This window comes from Bison bison, unplaced genomic scaffold (assembly GCF_000754665.1).
Source record: "Bison bison bison isolate TAMUID 2011002044 unplaced genomic scaffold, Bison_UMD1.0 scf7180017864105, whole genome shotgun sequence".
Classification (NCBI taxonomy): domain Eukaryota; kingdom Metazoa; phylum Chordata; class Mammalia; order Artiodactyla; family Bovidae; genus Bison; species Bison bison.
The window spans coordinates 2,166,016-2,191,650 of NW_011494677.1; the positions used below are offsets into that span (position 1 = coordinate 2,166,016).

General features: G+C 41.1%; 1 protein-coding gene across 1 annotated transcript in view; it reads right to left on the bottom strand.

Annotated features, from left to right (window-relative positions):
- Positions 1-25,635, bottom strand: part of KCNU1 (potassium channel, subfamily U, member 1) — a 144,474-nt gene that overhangs the window by 46,103 nt on the left and 72,736 nt on the right. The gene's annotated exons all lie outside the window — the stretch shown is intronic.

The window sequence follows — 25,635 nt, forward strand, 5'->3', positions numbered from 1 at the left end:
CTGATAGTTGGTGATGGACAGGGAGGCCTGGCGTGCTGCGATTCATGGGGTCGCAAAGAGTCGGACACGACTGAGTGACTGAACTGAACTGATGCTTAATCCTCCGGGGAGGGCTGGCATGCTGAAGTCCATGGGGTCGCAAAGAGTTGGACATGGCTGAGGGACTGAACTGAACTGAACTGAACTGAAATGATGTTTAATTTTATAAGAAACCTCCAAACCATCTTCCAGAGAACTTTGTCCTTTTTCATTCCCACCATCAATGAATGAGAGTTCCTGTTGCTATGCATCCTTGATATTGTCAGTTTTGTTGAATTTTTGCTAAATGAATAGGTAGGTGGTGGTACTTCATTATTATTTTAATTTGCAATTCTGTCAGGACAAATGACTTGAGCATCTATTCCATATGCTTATTTTCAACCTGCATATTTTCTTTGGTGAGCTGTCTTTTCAGTTATTCTACCCATGTTTTAACTGAATTGGTTTCTTATTGAGTTTTACGAGTTCTTTGTTTATTTTGGATACAAGTCCTTGTTCAGTTACGTATTTTGCAAACATTTGCTCCCAACCTGTGGCTTATATTTTCATTTTCTTAACAGTGTCTTTTGAAGAGCAGATTCTCTTTTGTTTTCCTATTTTCATTTTTATTGATTTATCCTATAATTTTATTATTACTTTTCTTCTTCTTGCTTTAGGATTAAATTTTTTCTTTCTTTATTGTCTTATGGTAGAATCTTAGGTTAGTAATTTTAGTTACTTCCTCTTTTCTAATATATACACTTAATGTCATAAGTTTCCCTTTAGGCCATATCCCACCTATTTTGATAACCTACATTTTCTTTATAAATCTTCCTTTAGATCATCTTCTTGTACTTATGTGTTATTTAGAAGTTATTTCTACCTATTTGGGAAATTTTTCAGCTCTCTGTTACTAATTTCTTTCTGTTAGTTTAATTTCACTGTGTTCTGAGAAATATTTTTTATGATTTCAATGCTTTTAATTTTTAAATTTTTATTGAAGTATATTTGGTTTATAATTCTGTGTTAGTACTGTACAGCAAAGTTAATCTGTTATACATGTACATATACATCTACTCGTTTTTAGATTCTTTTGCCATATGGATCATTACAGACCACTGAATAGAGTTTCCTTGTGCTGTATAGTAGGTCCTTACCAGTTATCTATTTTATGTATTGCTTGTTGTCTAGTTGCTAAGTCATGTCCAATTCTTTTGAGATCCCACGGGCTGTCCATGGGACTTTCCAGGGAAGAGTGTTGGAGCGTGTTGCCGTTTCCTTCTCCAGGGGATCTTCCTGAGCCAGGAATCACACTCACGTCTCCTGCCACGTCTCCTGCATTGTAGGCGGGTTCTTTACCACTGAGCCACCAGGGAAGCTCATTTTATACATGGCAGCATATGTATGTCAATCCCCATCTCCCAGTTTACTCCCTCCCGACCTCCCCGCCAACCATAAATTCGTTTTCTACATCCGTGACTCTATTTCTGTTTCATAAATAAGTTCATTTGCGCCATTTTTTGTTAGTGTGTTTTCTGTAGCCAGGGTGTAGGCTGCTTTGCACACTTAAGAATGTGCATGTCACTACTGCTGGTAGTGAGACTACTGCTGTCAGTTAGAACAAGTTGATTGATAATGCTGTTCGGATCAACTACATCCTGTATGACTTCCTGCTAATTTGACCAATTACTGAAAAGGGGGTCATCAAGTCTCCAATTTTGAGTGGATTTATCTATTTCCCCTTTTATTAGTTTTAACAATTTTTTGCCCTGTGTATTTCGATGCTCTTTATGTATTTTTAGGTAAACATTTAGGATTGTTATCTTAAAGGATTGACTTCTTCATCATCATGTAAGTCCCTCTTTATCTGTGACAATTTTCCTTGTTTTGAACCGTCTTTGATTAAAATGAATATAGCTACTCAAGCTTTCTTTATGATTAGTGTTAGCATGGTTTATCTTTCTCCATCTTTTCATTTTTAACCTATGCAAATATTTATGCTTAAAGTGGGTTTCTCATGGATAGTAGGTAATTGGGTTCTGTTTCTTTATCTACTTGGACAGTATTGGTCTTTGAGGTATTTTATTTGTGTGCTGTGTTCAGTTGCTCAGTCATGTCTGTCTCTTTGCAACCCCATCGTCTGTAGCCCGCTAGGCTCTTTTGTCTATGGGATTTTTCAGGCAAGAACACTGGAGTGGGTTGCCATTTCCTCCTCCAGGCAATCTTCAGGACCCAAGGATTGATCCCATGTCTCCAGCATCTCCTGCATTGCCGGGTGGATTCTTTACTGCTGTGCCACTTATTACAAGTGATTATTGATCTATTAGATTGTCTACTATGTTTTATAATTGTTTGCTATTTTCTGCATTTATTCTTCCCCTACCTTTTCTGCCTTCTCTAGTTTGAGCATTTGTATAAGATTTCATTTTATCTCTTCTCTTACTCATATTCTACTAAAAAAAAAAAAATTGAGTTCTCCTACACCTTAAAAGTGCATTCCAGTATACATGAGGAGCAAATATTGTTTGATTCCACTTATATGAGGTGCCTAGAATAGTCAATTTCACAGATTCAGTGCATTGGTAGATGCCAGGGGCGGGGGAGGAGAGGTACAGGGGAAACAGGAAGTTAGTGTTTAACGGGGGTGGAGTTTCAGTTTAAGAAGGTGAAAAACTCAGGAGATGGATGAGGGTGATCCTACTTAGAGCCCCTGAACTACACGGTTAAATGTGGCTAGGACAGTATTCTTTTTATTATGTGACTTTTACCACAATAAAAAATTAGAAAAAGAGAATACAAAAAAAGAGTAGGAGTTATCTTCAAATATGCAACATATATCTTTAACTAAACCAAGTCCATCTTCCAGTAACACTGTGCTGCTTTCTATTCAGAGCTGGTGCTCGTAACAGAGTATCCCCTCTTCCTCGTTCCCATCTCTTATGACACTATAGTTCGTCATTTCAAGTACTTCTGTGCTATAATCATCCAATACAATTTTAGTAATTTAAACACATATATTTTAGTTTAACTAAGAATAAGAAAAATTAAAATATTGTATTTTACTTGCATTTATCCCTTCTCTAATGCTCTTCTTTTCTTTATGTAGACCTGAGATTCTGACCTAGATCAATTTTTTTCTTCTTGGAAAGACCTTCTTACTTTCTTACCTTTCTTGATTTTTCTTGAAGGAGAGGTCTTCTGGTGATGTAAACTCCCTAGGTTTTTGTCTATCTGAGAAAGTGTTTAGTTTTCCTTCACTTCTAAAGAACAGCTTCACTGCGTATAAAATTTTAGGTTGAGGTGATATTTTTTTTCTTTCAATACTTTAAATATTTCACTCCACTCTCTTCTTCCTTACAGTTTCTGACACAAAGACCACTGTAATTCTTAACCTTGTTTCTCTTGAGGTAGAGTGTTTTTTTTTTTTTTCCTCCTCCTCTTCCTTCTTTCACAATTTTCTTTTGGGGTTTGTCTTTTTTATTTTTATTTTTTTAGCAGTTTGAATATGATACGCATAACCGTAGACATTTTTATATTTATTATTCTTGGTGTGCTCTGACCTTTCTGTATCTGTGATTTGTTGTCATTAATTTTGGAACATTTTCAGCCAATATTCACTTCAAATATTTCTTCTGCTTCATTCTTTCTCTGTTCTCTTTATATTCCAATAATGCATATATTTACACATTGTGAGAAATTGTCCCATGTTTCTTCAACACAGTTCTGAGTTTCTTTAAATCCTTCTTCTCTTTGATATTGGTCTGGGGAGTTTCTGATGACATATCTTCAAGCACACATTCTTTCTTGTGCTTTGTCTAGTCCACGAGTGAGTCTATAAAGACATTTTTGTTACAGCGTTTTTATTTTCTAGTTTTTCCTTCTGATTCTTTCTTAGAGATGCCAACCCTCTGCTAGCATTACTCACCTGTTTTTCTGCACTGCCTACCTTTTTTATTCAGAGCTCTTAAATAGTAATCACACTCATTTTATATCTCTTACTAATTCCAAATTGATGACACCGATGAGTCTTCATCTAACACTTGCTCTGTCTCTTCATATAGCACTTTCCCCTTGCCTTTTAGCATGCTTTGCATTTTTTTTGCAATGGGATATGACATATTAGGTAATAGGAACTAAGGCAAACAGATCTGTAGCATGAGATTTTATGATATTCTGGCTAGCAATTACACTCTGTTTAATGTCTGCTGTAGCTGTAGTTTCCAAGGATTCAACTTTCTTTAACATCTGTGCTTCTGTCTCATCTTAGGGTTTCTCAGAGAACTCTTTCTTAAATAGTGTCTACATTGAAGCTCTTTTGTCTATAATTCACTGTTGTTATACTGGAGCTTCACAGTAGTAATGTATGGGAGAAAGGAAGATTGTGTAATTTTGTGATTAAATCTCAGTTTTTCAGTGGCCCTGCATCTTGGGGCTGTAACTGTTAAGGGTATATTTTATCTCTGCCTGTCCCCTGCTCAGGTGAGATAGGAGGGCTAGAGGAGGCTGAGTGGGAGAAATGCCACTCCCTCACCATTCCCTTAGGTTTTAGATAAGCATTAGAAAACTCTTTTCCCAGGGAGAGTAGGACTTTGTTCCAGAAAACCCTCTGGGTGTATTTTGCTATAGTCACCCTTCGCCTCCTTCTTCCAGTTGTTGAGGGGATTTTTGTTTGTTTGTTTGGTGGGAGAATTTGATAGAGCTCCTATAGGTGAAAGTCCCTCAAAGTGTGGATGTCCCTCTAAGTCTCCAGCTCCCCAGACCCTCTCACTCTTCACCTAGGCCACAGTTAAGTTCAGTCACTCAGTTGTGTCCGAATCTTTGTGACCCCATGGACTGCAGCACACCAGGCTTCCCTGTCCATCACCAACTCCCAGAGCTTGCTCAAACTCATGTCCATCAAGTTGGTGATGTCATCCAACCATCTCATCCTCTGTAGCCCCCTTCTCCTGCCTTCAATCTTCCCAGCATCAGGGTCTTTTCTAAGGAGTCAATTCTTAGCATTAGGTGGCCAAAGTATTGGAGTTTCAGCATCAGTCCTTCCAATGAATATTCAGAACTGATTTCCTTTAGGGTTGACTGGTTTGATTTCCTTGTAGTTCAAGGGACTCTCAAGAGTCTTCTCCACCACTCAACCTCCAGCAATTAATAAAAATTACTATTTACATGTTCCTACCACTTTATGGCTCCAGTGGCCCTTCCCCCAGGAAAGCAGACCTCACCTGTAACTCTCTGCGTTCCAGGGCGACAATCTGCTTTGTAACCTCAGTGTTCTGATGGGGGAAGAAAAGTCTAATTTTCAGTTTGTTCAATTTTTTTTCCTATTGTAAGGACAGGAGTGATGACTTCAGAGCTCTTCACATGTTGAAGCTGAAACTGGAAATTTGGTGACGCCTTTCCTTATTCTCCATAATGCCAGTTTCAGAGGCTGATTCCTCCATGTCACAGAATCAGGCAGCTCAGTTTTCAAATACAGCTCACATTTCAGCACATCCCCTCTCTACCTGTCTAATCAGAGAACTCCCCCTTCAATAATTAAATATACTTTCTTTATGAGTCATTATGATGTGATTTATGACACGTATGTAATTGTCAGGATTACTGTGAGTAATTAAAACATGAAGCGAAGGCTGCCAGAGGCTTCAGTCACTCTCGGTGCCCTCATTAAAAATCAAGAGCTGACCAAATTATACATAGACTAGTTTGCACAAGTTTCCAGCAAAATCTAATTATGAAACTTATCCTTTCTATCATAACTCACTCCATTAGTCATGCAAATTCTGAAAATGATTAAGCTATTTCATGTGCCGGGACTGCGGAATTAATAATAAAGAGGTGAGTTGTGGTAATTAGACCTCACTATGAAACTTTATTACAAAAGGTCACTCTGGGTCATACCGCACCTTTTCCCGATCCCACACTCAACACAATATGCACACATATGTACGCACACACACACTCATGCACACACATACCTGCAAGATGGTTTAATGAATGGCATAATGGTTTTAGCTGATTTATGATAACTTTTTAAGCGAAAGCTAACACCAGGAGGAGAAAGATTTGCAAATGCCGCATGTGCATTGTCTTGGAGTTGATCAGAGAAAGAGATCCTTTCTCTGATCAGAAAGAGCAAAGCACCACAAGAAGAAATCATTTACTGTGGGGATGTTTCAAGCTACGGCAGCTGGAGCAGGAGCAAGTGATAACTTAAATCTTGAAAGAGCTTTAGATGATTGTGTTTCATCTCATCTAGTTTTACTGATAGAGGACTTAGCCTAGAGAACATATGTGGCTGCCAGTGAATAAGAGAGCCAGGTTCCAAGCTTGTCTGTTTTAATGTATGGAAGGCCCTGGACTGATGAGGAAATCGGAGAGCATCAGGGTTTTCTCAGCATGGGACCGGGTGAGAGAACATGGAAAGCAGGTCCACATTTAGTTTGCAGAGTACAAGAAAGGTAAGTCACTGTCTGGCTTGGAGAATTGTGGCTTCAGCTGAGATAAGGGAGCTGCTCTATGGAAACAGAAATACTGCAATGCCTATCCAAAAGAGGCTGAGAACTTTGAGTACATTTCTGGGGAAGCAAAAGCAAATAACAATTCAAAGATAAGGAAGGAAGAAGAGAGGGATATAAAAAGAGAAGGGTAAGGAAGGAGAAAGGAAGAAAGAAAAAAAAAGACAAGCCTACTTTAAAGACAGATGTAAAATTCAAGAGCTGATACACATTTACGCATCAGACGCTGGAGGTTCCGCACTGCCAGTGTGGTCAGGTCGATGTCCGTCTGCGGGGAGCCATGAGGGCAACAAGGCAGGCGAGAGAGATGTGTGCAGGAATACGGAAATTCAACTAACTGACTGCCCTTATCAACTTCTGAACTGACTGAAAGTTACCCTTTTGTACTCTCTCCCGGAATTAAGGGCAAAAAAGTTTCTATGCTGCCGGACAGAGAGAACTGAAATGCAAGATAGTGAAGCTGTGAATTCTGCCTAGAATGAAGCAGTCCTTGCTGTCCTGCCTGTCTCACTCAGGTATGCCTGAGTGTACCCAGATGGCATCCTTGTGCAAACGTGACACATCAACAGACAGAAGCTCGTATGGAAGGACCTTGGGAAGATGACACAGAAGAAGAGAAGGGGGGCAAGGGAGTCGGATGCTCAGCACGAGAGAACGGGTCTGGTCACTTCAAGCAGCTGCGGAAGCTCTGATGGCTTGTCTACAAATCCCTCCCAGGAAGGTGACAATGTAAAGAGGTGGTGGAGGGAGGGTTTGACATCATGGGGATGAGGAGATGAGCCAGAGGGTGAAAAACTCGAGAAAACGCAGAGCTTTATAGGAGGGAACTCAAGAGTCTGGTTTCAACATGGTGGTTAAAACTTTTGACCCATTAAAACCCACTTCTGACAAATGTAGGAGTGAATAGCCTTTAAAGTGTGCATGTGTGTGTGTATTGTATGATTTGACTTTTTGCAGCAACATTGTGAGGTCAGCAGGAAAAACATCCTGTCCACAATTCGGGATGATGCAAAATTAAGTGTCTCCAAGTCCCCAGATCAGAAGCAGTGAGTCTGGGTTCCAGTCATCCAGACTCTGTGTCTACTGCTTCTCTACAATATGGGAGCACTTTACAGAACTTCTCAGAATGCATGGAGTGGAGCGTAGGAAGGTAAGTGAAGAAAATTCACATTCGCGTCCTCTTAAAAAGCTGGTGGGCTTTTTACTGGGTTAGTTTTCTCGCCTCTTCCAATGGTGGCGGAAGCTCAGGACCCTGAAGGGGATCTTGTATGACCATTAAGCAGCTGCCCGACCCCTCAGAGGAGGGGGAGAAGACCTACGGGCTCCCCAGGGCATATACACTGCAAAGTGTACTAGGTCTTGGAGACTCTGTTCTGCTTCGTCCATGAAAGTGAAAGAAAATGTTAATTGCTCAGTCGTGTCCAACTCTTTGTGACCCTGTGGACTATAGCCTGCCAGGCTCCCCTATCCATGGAATTCTCCAGGCAAGAATACTGGAGTGGGTAGCTGTTCTCTTCTACCAGGGGATCTTCCCAACCCAGGGATAGAACCCAGGTCTCCTGCATTACAGACTGATTCTTTACCAACTGAGCCACCAGGGAAGCCTTGTCCATGAGAGGCCTCGAAATCCCCATGGGACTCCTTTGACTTCCTCTACATTGATTCCAAGGACTCCCCCCACCACCCACCCAACAATTCAGATGGCACAGAATCCTTTGTGAACCCCCATGTCCACCCCCCAGGATGCCTGCTTGTCTCTCACTCACTCAAAAACATATCAAATCCTTTCAATGCATCTTTCTTTTGGTTCTCTTGGCTCTTTCTGAGGTTCTTTTTCTCCCCCAAATTTCTCAGCTTCGTAGGAAGAGAGTATGATACATTCACCTCCAAATGGGGAGCTGTCTCAGCAAGAGGCACTCTAAGAAAATAAAATGCCTCTGAAGACGGCATTTGTTGTTTCACTGGAGCAGATACCGCCACCTCATCTCTTGCTTGGAACCCAAACAGGGTGACTGCCAGTCAGGGATTCCAACCAGCTGGTGGAATTGGCCTGAACCATCTGACAAAGGGATCCCTCTTCCTCAACAGCAGCTTCTCTTCTCTCTCTTTCCTTTTTTTTTTTTTTTTGCTGGAGAATGCACAGTTTTGCATTTGCCCTTCATACAAATAACTGGAGGGTGGGAATTATTCAGAGAGCTCGTGTTCGACACCCCATCTGTTCATTCCTGACAGCAATATATAATGTAAGGCTATAAAAACTTGAAAAATAATGCAACATAAAAAGGGATTGACTCAGCTCCAAGAGGCCATAAATGGTAACAAATACCACTGGATGATTTATTTCATGCTGTAATCTTTACAGTAAGTCATCTTTCAGACATTTCCTTGTGACAGGTTTTAATAATATTAATGCCCAGAGCAATCCAAATCATCGCCAATAGACGTATTTATCAAGCTGCCAATCCGAGTAAATGAAATTCTATAAGCAATAATGTAACATGTTTAAAGGAAGCTAATAAAACAAGTCAGCAGAGAAATATTACTTCAAAGTATTCTCTCTCTCTAATCCAGTCCTGTATGTTATACAGCCAAAATGCAAATCTTTCCATGTTTGATTTATTGCTCCAAAAATACCAATGACCTTTTCCCAAGCTTCTGTATATTCGCTCTCACACATTCATAAAGCCTGCAGTGCATCCTGCCAGGCTGCTGAACACCAGAGTGCTTAGCATTTATTGTTATGTTTGTCTTGCTTCGACACAGGTACTTGATTGGCAGCTGCAGTGAATAACATCTAAGTTTCCGAGCCTTATTAAAATGTAACAGCTATCTGAGCTATAAACCAATCTTTACGATGCCCACTCTAGGAGGCCCGTCAAGCACACCTAAGAAAGTGACTTAATGGTTTACCAGCGGTCACGTAAATTTCACAGGAGGGAAAGCCAAGCTGCATTTTCCTTCGATCGAGCGTGCTTTGTATTAATTATTTCTCACTCACGCGGGTTGCGGGGGTGCCAGTTGTTAAAGCATTTGGCGTTTCAAACCCAGCTCCAGATCCACCTCCTGCAGGAAGCCTTCCTTATTAATCTCACCGATTCTCTGATCTCCAGCACACTGCTTGACCCACCCCACAACACAGCTTCCTAAGTAATGAATCCTTGAGGGCACAATGCACATTAAAGGCACTCACCAGATATTAGATGGAAATATGCATTGCATTGATTTATTTGGTTCATGCTACAATTAATTGATGCCTATTTTTTTTTCTTGCTTCTCACACACATGCTCCTTGAAGACAGATTTAGTATGTTTAGTGGGCACCACAAGTGTTTGCTATACCATAGGGTACCCCGTAGGATCATAACATATTATACATATATTATTATATGGGTATTTTATGTATCTCCATACACATGTATCTATGGGCTTCCCTGGTGGCTCAGATGGTAGACAATCTGCCTGCAATGCAGGAGACCCAGGTTTGATCCCTGGGGCAAGAGGATTCCCTGTAATTTTGTAATGTTAGTCCCTAATTTGGCATAGGGACTTGGTTCCAGAATCTAACTACTTTGTCCACTTCTCTGTATATTCTCTTCCCTCCTCTTCCGTTCAACGTTAGCACTCCCATCACCTAACCTCACATACTATGGGGCTCAGAGTGAAGACAAGTCAGCCAAGGGAGCTATGAAATCGTGGGTCTGGGTTGGGAGACATTTTGAAGCTGTCTCTTGCCCCCAAAAGTGATATATCCATGCATCATTCCCCTGGGAATTAGTTTCCTTCCTTCTCTACTCTTCTGTTATTTCTTGGCTTGGAAAACAATACACCTGGAAAAATACTACGACAAGATTCAATGGCTGAAATCATAAACTGAAGAAGAGTAAAGAAGGAGTAAGGTAGCTCCACAGACCTAGAGGTGGAGATGAGAGCATCTGGTGAGACAGTGGCTGATAACAATCTTTCTTTACACTCCTTCCCCTCAGGAAAGTAAAAGGTACTAGGCAGGAAAGTGGACCTTGAAAAACTATCTAGTTGGTAGAGATACTCTACTTGTGTGGGTTACATATAAATAAATTCCTTAAATAGCTCTTAAGAGTTGGACTATAAAGAAAGCTGAGCATTGAAGAATTGATGCTTTTAAACTGTGGTGTTGAAGACTTTTGAGAGTCCCTTGGACTGCAAGGAGATCCAACCAATCCATCCAAAAGGAGGTCAGTCCTGAGTGTTCATTGAGAGGACTGATGCTGAAGCTGAAAGTCCAATACTTTGGCCACCTGATGCGAAGAACTGACTCATTTGAAAAGACCCTGATGCTGGGCAAGATTGAAGGTGGGAGGAGAAGGGGATGACAGAGGATGAGATGGTTGGATGGCATCGCTGACTCAATGGACATGAGTTTGAGTAAACTCTGGTAGTTGGTGATGGACAGGGCAGCCTGGCGTGCTGCAGTCCTTGGGGTCACAAAGAATTGGACACAACTGAGCGACTGAACTGAACTGAAGATTTAGTCATCTGACTAAACTTTAACTTTGAAAGCAGATGAATGCAAACTCACCCGGGATGGTTTCTGCCTGTTTTACTCTGTAATATGTTCACCATTTCCTCCCTACAAATTAACTGTTAACAACAAAAATAAAACAACCCACAGAATCCATATGGAGAGGTCAGAACCTTCTTCCAGTAGTTTCATGGATTTCGTTTTGTTTTGTTTTGTTGTTTTGGCTTCCCTCAGAATGTCTTCCTGGATGAGCTTAAGGGATGTTGATGGAAACCAACTACTTTGAGTGGAGAGTGCCAAGAGCTGTTTCTGGAAGAGTGAGCTCACAGGACAAGCAGATACTGACCTGGCCCTACACATCCTTTCTGGGATTCCCTGGTGGTTCAGGCGGTAAAGAATCTGCCAGCAATGCAGAAGACCTGGGTTCAATCCCTCAGTTGGGAAGATCCCTTGGAGAAGACAATGGCTACCCGTTTCAGCATTCTTGCCTGGAGAATCCCATGGACAGAGGAGCCTGGCAGGCTACATGGCTGCAGTCCATGGGGTTGCAAAGAGTTGGACATGACGGAGCAACTAGTGTGTGCACGCACACACACACAAATCCTTTCCAGTTATCTTTACCTCTGAGTCATCTCTAAGTCTCCTAAAACTGATTACTAACACTAATCCACAAGCAGGATTTCTCAAAGGAGTAAAACAGAAGTGAGAAAAAAGGAAACGCCAGCCATGGTCCTGGAAGTTGAATACCTATGCTGTGGGATAAAGCTGCAACCAGGGATATTTAGAAAGGTCCTAGAATATTCAGATTTACCCCCAGTGTAAAAGCCAGGCACCAGGCTTGGCTAATTGCGATATCTAACAGAATATTTCAGTTCAGAAGCAAATCTAGCTAATCATTTTGGAGATGGTTTTCATGAAATAGTTTAAGGACTAGAAATATTAATAAGCTCTTTACATGTAAAAAAATGAAAACATACAGGTATTAATCATGATGATCACATTAATACATAAATAGGAACTGAGAGCATTTTAATGTTGGAAGACCGTTTGCACTGCTTTCGATTACGGAGCCTCACCAATGGATTATTTCAAATGAAAGTCTGTGGTTTGTCCCTTTTCACTTCAATCTTTCCTAGATCTTCCTGTAAACATGGACACCTGAAACGTGTCTCCAGGTGAGTATAAACTATGAGTGTGTAAAGTGGACTATATACATATATATGTATAGATATATGGGATTTACTTTACCCACTGATTCCTGTGCAGTAACACCGGAATCTTTCCCCAAAGATTAATTTATCTGCAATATATGCGTTAGCGATTCTAAAGGATATGCATTAAAAATTTCTTCCATTATCTAAACTGAACATTTTAGGAGAAGTTTGAGTCTAGAAATGGCACCTCCTCTCACACTTACAAATTACTTTATGATTTTTTTTTAAACTAGCTTTTCCCCACTGGCACCTTAAACATGCATGAGCTGTAATAACACCTCTGTTTCATGATGAGAAAACTAGAAAGCAGAGAGGGAGCAACCGCCTGTGGTGATGGTGCTAGAATCAGAGTCTTGGGAAGAGGGGCAGTGCCTCCCTGACCCACGGAGGCTCCTGCAGCAGAGAAAGTCCAGCTCAGGGCACAGATGCCAGAGTCCTCTGACCTAGCCAATGCCAGTGGTGAACCCTGTGACATCTTATCTGGAGAAAGAACTGCATTCTCAATACAACCCTAGGAGCAGAGGAAACTCCAGGTTTTAAAGTGAATAAAAGGGAGGGGGTATTTCTTATCTTGACATAAGGATTTTCCATCAAATGATATAAAATAATCTACTCATTTAGAGCAATAAACAGAATAATAGTTAGAAAGGATATGTGATGTCTACATGCTTTAAGGAACATGGCTATTGCTTAAAGAGAGACGGGCTTGTAAATAAAAAGAATGGTGACTGCTCAGCTTTTCCTGGGGCTCTGAGGCGAATAGAGTAGGTTTCCAGGGAGCCAGCTTATTTAGTTCACTTTTTAGCACTATCTGCAGCAATATTTCAGAGCAAAATAAGTAAAATATCTGTTCCTTTTCATCTGGCAGCAGCAAAGATCTCAGGGAAAAAAAATAAATAAATAAGAAATATGTAATCCCCATGGTGTAATCCTAGGGTATGGAAACTTACTTCTCTTAAATACCTCCCTCTGGCGTAATTGACTTTTCATGTGCATTTTAATAATGATATTTCAGCAGGTTGCAAGCAAGTTTTTTTTTTTTTTGCTTCTGTTGTTGTTGTTGTAAATTATGGTTTTGGGGGAAAAAAAGTGTTATAAATCTAATTACATTTTCACTTATATTAACAAGTCAGCACAATCTTCTAGCACATTTACCAAGCAATTCCAATATTTACAGCTGACCTAATTGGTTGTGGGGTAGAAGCAATGTGAAATGGTTTATTGTCCCAGTAGCTGCGCATGTGCTGAAGGCAGCTGCTGAGGTATAAAGCTGCCTGGCGACTCTGAGGTTTTTCCTGCCCCGAGTCTGCCTTCACCAGCCAGTTACAGAACGGGAAAGAAAGTGGGAGGCAAAGAGAAAGGGGTTCTGGGATGGGGAGAAGAGGAGCTTATTAAAGATGTCTTCTCTGAATCCTTTTTTGGCAAGAAAGTACTTTGCCAGTTACTTGGGGCTGCCTCAGACCCAAAGTTTACTTGCTATTGGCAAGTTTGCATGAAAAGGTATAAATACATGAAAGTCAATAATATCTTGAAGTTAAGTTGAGGCCAACCTTGGCCCTGCTCTTGATTTTCACAGTCAAAGCCCGTGTGGTCTTTAGCAGGGGTCCCTAGCCCCCAGGCCATGGACTGGTTCTGTACCATGGCCTGTTGGAAACCAGGCTGCACAGCGGGAGGTGAGCATGTTGAGCAAGCAAAGTTTCATCTGTATTTACTCCCCATCACTCGCGTTACTGCCTGAGCGCCTCCTGTCAGTTCGGCGATAGCATTTGATTCCCATAGGAGCAGGAACCCTACTGTGACCTGTGTAAGCAAGGGATCTAAGTCGTGTGCTCCTTATGAGACTCCAACGCCTAATGATCTGAGGGGCAGCTGAGGTGGTGATGCTAACCCTGGGGAGTGGCTGCAAATACAGATTATCATGAGCACTCTAAATGCAATGCAGTTGAATCACCCTGAAACCATCTCCACCCCCATTTGTGGAAAAATTGTCTTCCACGAACCTGGTCCCTGGTGCCAAAAAGGTTGGGGACCACTGGTCTTTAGGACCCAGGCATGGGTCTAACATAGGTTGGAAATTCTTATATTCTTATGTCATTAGAGAACAGGCTGAAAAAAAAAGAAAGAAATCGCTCCTGCCAGTCAAAGACTATACTGCTTCATGGGGAGACAGAAACCAGGTCTACTTCTCATGTTACCTGAGGTGAGTTCTGCTACAGCTTGGTTACCCCTCAGGCTTAAATGAAAATCTCACTTATCTTTACGTCCTCTATCTTTCCTTTTAATGCCACTGATGTGAACACAGACGCACAATGCCAGTACAATGTTAGCAGAGAGCTGCTTCCAGGCAAGTCTCCAGTCCACGGGTTCAATTATTTTGTGGCCAAGCGCTGTTTTCTGGGTTGTGATAATGGCTAACACTTACTGAGTGCTTACTCTCTGCTAGGAACTTGGCCAAGAGTCTAACGCTCGGTCTTCTCATCAATCCTAGGACACTAGTTGTTGTGGTTCAGTCCCTTAGTTATGTCACTCTTTTGTGACCTCGTGGACTGTACCCGCCAGGCTCCTCTGTCCATGGGATTTCCCAGGCAAGAATACTGGAGTGGGCTGCTATATCTAAAATGGATAACCAACAAAGACCTATTGGATAGCTCATGGAACTCTGCTCAACGTTATGTGCCAGCCTAGATGGGAGGGGGTTTGGGGGAGAATGGATACATATACATATATGGCTAAGTCCCTTCACTGTTCACCTGAAGCTACCACCATATGTTAACTGACTATAGCCCAATGCAAAATAAAAAGTTTAAAGTTAAAAAAAAATAATACTGGAATGGGTTGTTGTTTCCTTCTCCAGGGGATCTTCTTGACCCAGGGATTGAACCTGCATCTCTTGCATTGCAGGTAGATTCTTTATTTCTGAGCCACCAGGGAAGCCCCAGGACATTGGTACCACTTGTTTCACAGATGAAAAGTCTGAGTCACCATCACAGGGAAGTCACAAAGTCACTGAGATCTGATCCTAACCCATTCACTTTTGGAGTCCCCACCACAGCCTCCTTCTTTATCACTCTTGCCTCAACCTGCAAACTAAGACGCCGTCACACACAGCAGGCTTCAAGGCGTGCTTTAGATGCGCCCAGGAGATCCTTACCAAACATTACCTCGAATAACACCTCCCCATCTGAAATCCCCCAGCTAGGTCTCTGCCCTTTAGTTGAAATCCCTGATCTTTGATGAAAGAAAAGGTACCCCTGGGAGGAGTAAAAATCGTAAACTTCTGTTTTTGTGAACGATGCAAAAAGCACATCTTGAAGCTTGTTGTGTATGATGGCATCTTAGTTCTCAGGTTGAGGCAAGAATGATAAAGAAAGAGGCTGCCCATGGCCAAGGCTACAGTAGAGACTCTGAAGGATGGTTCAAATAGTAGATATGGATGAAAACAGGGAGTAGCTGGAGACTTTGAGTCCCTGAGCAGAGGTGATGGTGGACATCAAACAGAGAGCCCAAAACACAGAATGAAAAGTCTGTGGCAATTGTCCAAGTTGCATTTATTTTTCCCTAGAAATGATGCCATCTCCTTAGTCCCTGGATAGTTTTTCTAATCTTAAATAATTTCTTTTTAAATTGGATATAATTGCTTTACAATGGTGTGATGGTATGTTAGTTTGCTGTACAAAACATTGACTAAGGCTCTTGCAATCTTCACCCTGTCTGGTTGCGTTAGCTGGTCTTTTATATATAATCCTACAGGATGAGGTCTCATCCCCACCTTTTAGGAGATTACAAATAAGAAGAATGAAAACATGCAAAAACCAATTACTTAATTCAAATAAATAAATACATTCGGTAATTAATCAGTTGTCCTAGTATTTTTATTACTGGGTCCTGGACTGCTTCCTCATCTTATCCTCTAGCTAAATCAATGGAAATTTCCATACCCATAAGTCCTAGGAGAATTTGACTTCATTTTTCTTAAAACCTGTCCACATATTCACAAAGAGGTTTTTAAAAAAGGCCTTTATCCCTCTTTGATTACAGCCTTCTAAGTCAAACAGACAGGGAGAGAAAGAAAAGAATAATGAAAGGAACATGTTGAATTGTCCATGGCATTACTCTGACACTTTTATGAACCCTAAAGCTATTTTGTCTTCTATTTTAAGTAATAAGAATAAAATATTGTTTGTTAACGTAAAGAACTCATTTATTCAATACATATCTGATGAATTATTCCTATACAGGCAGACCTCAGGGATATTTTCCAGTTCAGTTTCAGACTACCACAATAAAGCAAGTATCGCAAGAAGGCAAGTCACACTAATTTTTTGGTTTCCCAGGGATACAAAAGTTATGTTACTGTCATCTGTTAAGTGTGCAATAATTGCATCATGTCTAAAAGGTGTGCATCCCTTAATTAAAAAATATTTTATTGATAAAAAATTCTAACCATCATCTAAAACTCCAATGAGCTGTAATCTTTTGCTGCTAGAGGGTCCTGCCTTGATGCTGAGGGCAGCAGATTGATTAGAATGATAGTGGTTTCTTAAAATGAAGCAACAATGAAGCATTTCTCTGGAGCAGGCAATGCGGTTTGATAGCATTTTACTCCTGGTAGAACTTCTTTCAAAATTGGAGTCAGTCCCCCAAATCCTGCTGCTACTTTATCAACTAAGTTTACTTACTATTCTAAGATTCTTTCAGCCGTCTTCATCAGGAGTAGATTCCATCTCAAGAAACCACTTTCTTAGCTCACCCACAAGAAGCAACTCCTCATTCATACTAGTCTATCACGGGACTGCAGCAATTCAGTTACATCTTCAGGATCCATTTCTAATTCCAGTTCTCTTGCTCATTCTGCCACATCTGCAGTTAGTTCCTCCCCTAGAGTCTTGAACCCCTCAAAGTCATCCGTGAGGGCTGGAATCAACTTCTTCCAAACTTGTGTTCATGTTGATATTTTGACCTCTTCCCATGAATTGTGAATGTCCCATGAATTGTGAATGGCTTTGAGAATGGTGAATTCTTTCCAGAAGGCTTTCGATTTACTTCCCCCAGATTCGTCAAAGGAATCACTATGTATGGCAGCGACAGCCATACAGAATGTATTTCCTGAATAACAAGACTTGAAAGTCAGAATTACTCCTTGATCCATGGGCTGTAGAGTGGATGTTGTGTGAGCAGGCGTGAAGACAACATGAATCTTATTGTACATCCCCATCAGAGCTCTTGGGTGACCCAAGTGCATTGTCAATGAGCAGAAATATTTTGAAAGAAATATTTTACTCAGAAGTAGGTCTCCACAATGGAGGAAATACTCAGTAAACCATGTGTGAAGAGATGTGCTGTCATCCAGGTTTTGTTGTCCCATTTAAAGAGCACTGAGGGTAGATTTAGCACAATTTTCATCTAAAAGACCCTAGGATTTTCAGAACAGTCAATGAGATTTGGCTTCAACTTGGAGTCACCAGCTGCCTTAGCCTCTAACAAGAGTCAGCCTGTCCTTTGAAGCTTTGAAACCAGTTTGACTTCTCCCCTCTAGCTATCAAAGGACTAGGGCATCTTCTTCCCATATATATATAAAACTATTTCATCCACACTGAAAATCTCGTTTAGTGCATTCACTTTCATGAATCATCTAGGCTAGATTTTCTGGATCTCTTCCTGCATCATCACTTGCTGCTTCACCTCACACTTTGTGTGATGGAGATGCTTCTTTCCTTAAACCTCATGAACTAACTTCTGTTGGCTTCAAACTTCTTCTGCAGGTCCCTCACCTCTCAGCCTTCAGAGAATGGAGGAGAATGCTGGATTAGGCTTTAGCTTAAAGGAATGCTGCAGCCGGTTTGATTTTCTGTCCAGACCACTAAAACTTTCTCCATATCAACAATAAGGCTGTTTCACTTTCTTATCAACTGTGTGTTCACAGGGGTAGTGCTTTTAATTTTTTTCAAGAACTTTCCCTTTGCATTCTCAAGTTGACATTTGGTACAAGAGGCTTGGCGTTTGCCCTGTCTCTGTCTCCCTCACTAAGTTTAATAATTTCTGGGTTTTGATTTCAGGCGAGAGATGCATGGCTCTTCCTTTCACTTGAACACTTAGAGGCCACTGTAGGTTTATTAATGGGCCTAATTTCAATATTGCTGTGTCTCAGGGAAAGGGAGGCCCGAGGAGAGGGTGAGAGATGGGGGGACAGCTGGTCAGTGGGGCAGTCAGAACACAGACATTTATTGGTTAAGTTCACAGTCTTATATGGGTGCGGTTCATGGTGCCCCAATTACAGTAGCAGCATCGAAGACCACTGATCACAGGTCACCACAACAAAATAATAATAGAAAACCTAGAAATATTACAAAAACTATCAAAATGAGATACAAAGTAAGCAACTGCTTTTGGAAGAATAGCACCAATCCACTTTGGTGCGAGGTAGCCACAGGCCTTCAATATGTAAAAAAAAAAAAAAAATTAATAAATGAAAATAAAGAGAGAAAAAAGCAGTGTATACAAACACAGTTAAAGTGTGTTTGTCTGTATGGCACTTTGCTGGAGTCTGGCACACTGCTTCTCAAGAAGTCAGATTTTCGCCAACAAATCTGAGACAAGAACTAGAAAGGCACTGTTTGGAAATTTCAAAAGAACAAATCTACTCATTCTTCTCAAATTCTTATTCTTTTATTCTCTGAAATGCCCTTTCATCTATCTTTGATACTCAGGCTCATGATGCTTCAGTTCAGTTCAGTTCAGTTCAGTCACTCAGTCGTGTCCAACTCTTTGTGACCCCATGGACTGCAGCACGCCAGGCCTCCCTGTCCATCATCAACTCCCAAAGCTTACTCAAACTCATGTGCATTGAGTTGGTGATGCCATTCAACCATCTCATCCTCTGTCGTCCCCTTCTCCTCCTGCCTTCAATCTTTCCCAGCATCGGGGTCTTTTCCAATGAGTCAGTTCTTCCCTTCAGGTGGCCAAAGTATTGGACTTTCAGCTTCAGCATCAGTCTTTCCAATGAATATTCAGGACTGATTTCCTTTAGGATGGACTGGTTGGATCTCCTTGCAGTCCAAGGGACTCTCAAGAGTCTTCTCCAGCACCACACTTCAAAAGCATCAATTCTTCGATACTCAGCTATCTTTATAGTCCAACTGACACCCATACTGACTACTGGAAAAACCATAGCTAAGACCAGACTTTGTTGGCAAAGTAATGTCTCTGCTTTTTAATATGCTGCCTAGATTGGTCATAACTTTTCTTCCAAGGAGCAAGCGTCTTTTAATTTGCTTAAATATATCATTCCTTGGAGAAGGAAATGGCAACCCATTCCAGTACTCTTGCCGGGAGAACCCCAGGGTCGGCGGAGCCTGGTGGGCTGCCGTCTATGGGATCGCACAGAGTCGGACATGACTGAAGCGACTTAGCAGTATATCATTTCTAGATGTGTCTGTGTCTATCTTTATCCCTACCCCAATATCTATACCTATAATTGAACACAGATATATTTGTATCACTGGGTTTTTTTTTAACTTTTTATTGAGACTTGATGAAGCTGCGTATTAAACTTCCTGGCCAAAATACACCCCTGCTAGTGATTCCTATGTATCAATTGAATATCAATTGAAATGAGGAAGGCATCTTTAGAGGTTCTAAAACATAAAGCTGGAAACAAGAGCACTGGGAACATAAGAGCTACCTGGCCTCTGAAGAAAGGTAATTCTGGGAGATAAAATGCTGGCTACTCAGTACTAAGCAGGTGTGGATTTCTAGAAGGTGATATGAAATCCTACAGTAAGGGAATACTCAATAAGTGTGTACGAAGGAAAGAAGTAAAGAATGCTTCTGATTTACCAGTGATGGGCCATATTTTATGTAAACAGAGAAGTCTGTGCTTGTCTAGAGGGAAAGTTATTTTAAAAGCTTAACATGGACAAAAGGGAAAAAAGTACCTACTCAGATAATCTCACTTGGTTAGCTTTGCAGAAAGATCAGACAAGGTGTGGAGAGAGAAGAACCACATATGGTGATTCATATCCAAGCTCCTTCTCTTGGAAAGACCCTGAAAGCTGGTCCTCAGTAGGAATTCAGACACCACTGAGGTTAAAAGATGGCATTTCTCCTGTCTGGATCATCTGAAGCACAGAATTCAATAAATGTGAAGAGCTGAGACTAGAAACAGAGGAAGGGCCCAGCTTCCTTTCCTAATATCAGTGTGTGTGTGTGTGTGTGTGTGTGTGTGTAAGGGGCATGGTACCTGAAAGTGAAAAGTTGTAGGGACAGACATCCCAGGAGCCATGGCGGGCAGAGTACCCACTGGCCATTCTGATGGACTATAATTTGCTCAGAACCTGAAGGCTGCCATGGGATTAGCTGGAAGACCCTGGGAAAGAGCCAAGGAAGGAGCTGGAACCGCCACGAAAAGAGTGTTCTGGAGAGGACATGGTGAGCAACGAACAGACTTGGGCAAAGTGAAGTGAATATGCCCATGGGAAGTACCACATCACAGACCTTCGCTGGAAACCCTGATGACATGCTTCTCTGAGCTGATGGTCTTGGCTGGTGGGCCATAGACAGTACATGAAATTTGGGAAGATCTTAAACTTCAAGCCCTCTCCCCTTGAAGGAGAAAGAAACTAGTTGCAAAAGCATGAAAATCTACCAGCCAGAGAAATGAAGGCAGAGGGAAGAATCACAGCAAAGGAACCCCTTTTCGCTTGCTTGATTTTTGCTACAATCCTCACAACATTTCAATTCGGTTCTATTGTTATCTCTGCTTTACAGATGAGGAAATTGATGGTGGGCTCAAGTCTGCCATGGGGCAATGATCACTTGCTTTAAAGAGCTAAGGCTGGGCTGGACATTTGGATAAAGAGAGAAAAAATAATATGCATGGCCTCTGATATCTCTAAAAAGACACGGAGAGCATGAAGACAAAGCTGACACTATTCATAAGCCCTTAGCCACAGGTTTCTTAGAGACAAAATGGAAAGGGAAGTTGTGTGGAAACTTATTTGGATTTCACCAGCATCTGTGAGATTTGAATGTGGCAGACCCAGAAGGAGGGCTTCTACAGAAGGGCCAATAGTCCCAAAGAATTTTCATTAGAATTGGTCTCCTCTCCCAACCCAGATCCATCACACACTGCTTGAAAATTTCCACCTCTCCTTGTTTCAATGATTAGCTATCTATCTGTGTCTACTTGAGTTTATAAACACTCAACTTTTAAAAATACTGAAAGACTTAGTGTGGTTATTCTGCTACTAGTCAGTCACAACATAATATGAGTTAGTTGTATCCCAATGTTTTCTTTCTAATATCTGGTCAAAGCCAGTTTTCCTGAAAAAGTGGATTTTGATAGAGAATAGTCAATACTGGGTTTGATCCCTGGATCAGGAAGATCCCCTGGAGGAGGAAAAGGCAATCCACTTCAGTATTCTTGCCAGGAAAATGTCATGGACAGAGGAGCCTGGCGGGCTATAGTCCATGGGGTCGTAAAGAGTTGGGCACAACTGAGCACGCACAGACACCATAGTTGTCCTGTGCGACAGTAAAGTGGACAGAACTCTCCTAAGCTCACCCCAGTGGTGTGGCCATGGGAAAGAAATCAGAAGTGAAGGCAAAGGAGGTCCAAGAGGGATTGGTATGCATTTCTATTTACCACCACATTGTGCACAGGGCTCATCTTTTCACCCTGAAAGAAACAAGAGGAAATATTTACCTTCCCCCTTCTCAAATCACATGACCCCTTGGTTTAAGGCCAGTTTCCCTGGTACCTTAGCTGGGAAAGAATCCGGCACAAGGACGCAGAACACAACTAGTGTTTGTCTATTTGCTCAACAAACCATATTTAACTACCATCTATTAAACAGACTTTAGCGTGCTCGTCTGAGATCTGAACTGCTACTTATGACATTGCTTACTGTTGCTTTTTCTGTGGGGAAAGAAAGACACCAGGGATGCAATGAAATATTGAACTATAACTTTTGAGTATGTTAAGGCCGTTTGAACGGCCTCAAGGACTAAGAATAGAAGATAGTATTTTCTGAACTTACCAGAAAACCCACTGGTGGTCTGAAGATTCCATCTTTAAAAACACCAAGCCCACTGTCAGCAAACTTATAAATAACTGTATGCTGTTTTGGAAATGTGCATGTAATACTACTAACACATCAAAAATGGGTCACAGGTTGCACCCATCACACATTTTATATTATTTCCCCAATAATACCTATTCATCTCTATTAGGCCATCAAGTCTCTTTTACCCTCGTGGTTGTTTCCCAGGACATATGTTTGCTAGTTTGCTGGTTGGAATTATCTCTGCCCCACAAAAAGAAGAACCACAACAAAACCCTCAAAACCAGAAAATGAAACCCACTCTATTTTATAGTCCTAAGTGGGAGCAAGATGTGCTGTTGATCCCATTAACACTGGATTTCAGTCAACTGAATTGACCACTCCCTTGATGAAATATCACAGAAAATTCACCCACAAATGGCATTTATCTATTGACATGCATATAACCATCTATTCAGCAGTGTGGCTTTGATCAGTTTCTTAAGCTCTGTAATTCATGAGAATTTGTCTTGCTTTTTAATTAAGAGGTGGAAGATGATTATGCATCCTCTTTAGAGATAATCTGGACGGGACACTATCACTATCCTTGACCTTCTTTAGACGTAATCAGGAACCCCTAGTCATACAGAGGGCTGATGGGTCCAGTCTGCAGATGGACCAGGCCATGTGGACCAATTCTCCTTTTTTAAAAATTGGGGACATATGTATACCTATGACTGATTCATGTTGATGTGTGGCAGAAACCAACCCTACATTGTAAAGCAATTATCCTCCAATTAAAAATTAAAAAACATTATTGGAGTATAGTTGATTTATAATGTGTTAGTTTCAGGTACACAGCAAAGTAAAGCAGTTACATATATATGTAAAATATACATATATATCCACTCCCTTTTAAAAAAATTTCCCTATAGTTTATCTATTTTACATATAGTATGTGTATGTCAGTCCCAATTTATACCCCTCCCTTATCCCCTGGTAACCGTAAGTTTGTTTTCGATATCCATGACTCTACTTCTGTTTTGTAAGTAAGTTCATTTGTAGCCTTTTTTTAGAGCCTACATATAAGTGACATCATATGACACTTGTCTTTCTGTGACTGACTGACTTCACTCAGTGTGGGAGTCTCTAGATCCATCCATGTTGCTGCAAATGGCATTGTTTTATTCTTTTTACGGCTGAGTAATATTCCATTGTATATATGTACTGCATCTTTTTTATCCATTCCTTTGTTGATGCACATTTAGGTTGCTTCCATGTCCTGACTATTGTAAATAGTGCTGCAATGAACACTGGGGTGCATGTTATCTTTTTGAATTACGGTTTTGCCCAGGAGTGGGATTGCTAGGTCTTATGGTCGTACTATTTTTAGTTTTTAAAGGACTTGCCATACTGTTTTGTGTAGTGGTTATACCAATTTAAATTCCCACCAACAGTGGAGAAGGGTTCAATTTTCTCCACACACTCTCTAGCATTAATTGTTTATACATTTTTTGATGATGGCCATTCTGACCGGTGTGAGCTGATATCTCATTGTAGTTCTGATTTGCATTTCTCTAATTATTGGTTAAAATTTTCCTTTTAGATGCCTGCTTTACACCATTTCCTTATTTATTACAGACAATAAAGAAATTAAAGACAATGGGGAAAACATCCATGATTCTGTCCTTAGAGCTGCGTTAAAGAATGGTGAGAAAAGTCAGTGAAACTCAATAGCTGAAATTGGATTTTCTGTGGGTTCTCATTATCCATGACTTGCCAATCCTCTCATATCACAGAGAAGACACAGGAAAGAATAAATGAAAGTATAAACATGGTTGGAGCATTTTATGTGTTGTCACATATGCTGTCTTTACAGTCACAAAACACTTTTCAGAGTGGAATTATGTTTTTGCAACAACTTTGCATTAACACAAATGTAACATACATGCATATATTCACACGTGGGCAATACCAACAACCAAGAGTGCATTCTTGAGAAATCTGAGACATTGTTCCTCACTCCATCATACATTCCCACCCCTAGTCAGGCTACTCAGACACAGAGGGCTCCATGTGTTTCCCACGACTTGCCCGTGTCACATCTGTCACAGGACTAGAGATCCCATGCTGTTATCTTTCTCCCAATCCCACCCCACTTCCTACAGGAAACACTCTGGAACAATCCACCCAGCCCCCACTGACCTCTTCCTCCTTGACCTCTTGCCAGAATCATCAGTGTAGACCTGGAAGGGATGCTCCCTTATTTGGTCTCAAATTAATTTATCTGAATGCATCTGGTATACCCAACTAGGTTTCCTGAGGGCTAAAACATGATTTCTGCATCTAACAACACACCCAGCAGAGTGCCTACTGAGCACACAGAGCTACTCACTGCATAGTGCATTACCAACCATTTCCGAGGAAAAGGGGGCGTTCCCCAGCAGTCCAGTGGTTAGGACTTTGCACTTTCATTGCTATGGCCCTGAGTTCTAACCTTGGTCAGGGAACTAAGACCCTGCAAGCCATGCGGCAAGACCAAAAAAGACAGAGAACTATCTACAGATGCCACTGCTAGCTTGCGGATGTGAGTAAGGCAAAATTCCTGAGATTCCATAGACTCTTTCCTCCAAAAAGTCTGTAATCCTTTCATGTAGATTACCTCACTTAGGTTTCAGAAGATCCTGGAATAGAAGGCAATAGCATAGAATAGGAGAACAGAGAATGTAATTTCTAGACTTTTATATGCCTCTCAGAAAGCACACCACCGAGAGACGGCACCTTCGGGGCTCAGACGTCTGACACCTGCCTCGCCTGCTGGACAGGTACAGCAAAACCTCTGTTAACCAGACCCATCTATCCAGAACCCTCCAGTAAACAGAAACCAGACGCCTCATGCATTAAAAGAAAGACGTGGATTATAGCAAAATAAGATCAAGGGTTTATCTCAAAATCCACATCCCTGGAAGGCTCTGCACCTACCATGTTTGCCGTCCAATTTCATACCCAGATACAAGAACTGATCGTTGCAATAATATGGAACATTTAACGAATGCTTACTCTCAGCTAGGAATCAAGTAAAGTGTTTTAAATACCTCATCTCATTCAGTCATTACAAAGAAGCTCAGGGTCTTCATCACTACTATACTCACTTAAATCAGAACTGAGACACCAAGAAGTAAAGCAACTTGCTCAAGGTCACACAGCTGAGGACCAGTGTTTGCCCTGAACACTGTGTAATGCCACAGCACGATTTCTATGCTCTGAAGAAAATGTAATATTTACTCACAGCTGATGACAATTCTCAATCATGAAAGATTTTCCTGGTATGTTACAGCTACTAAGTTGAAACG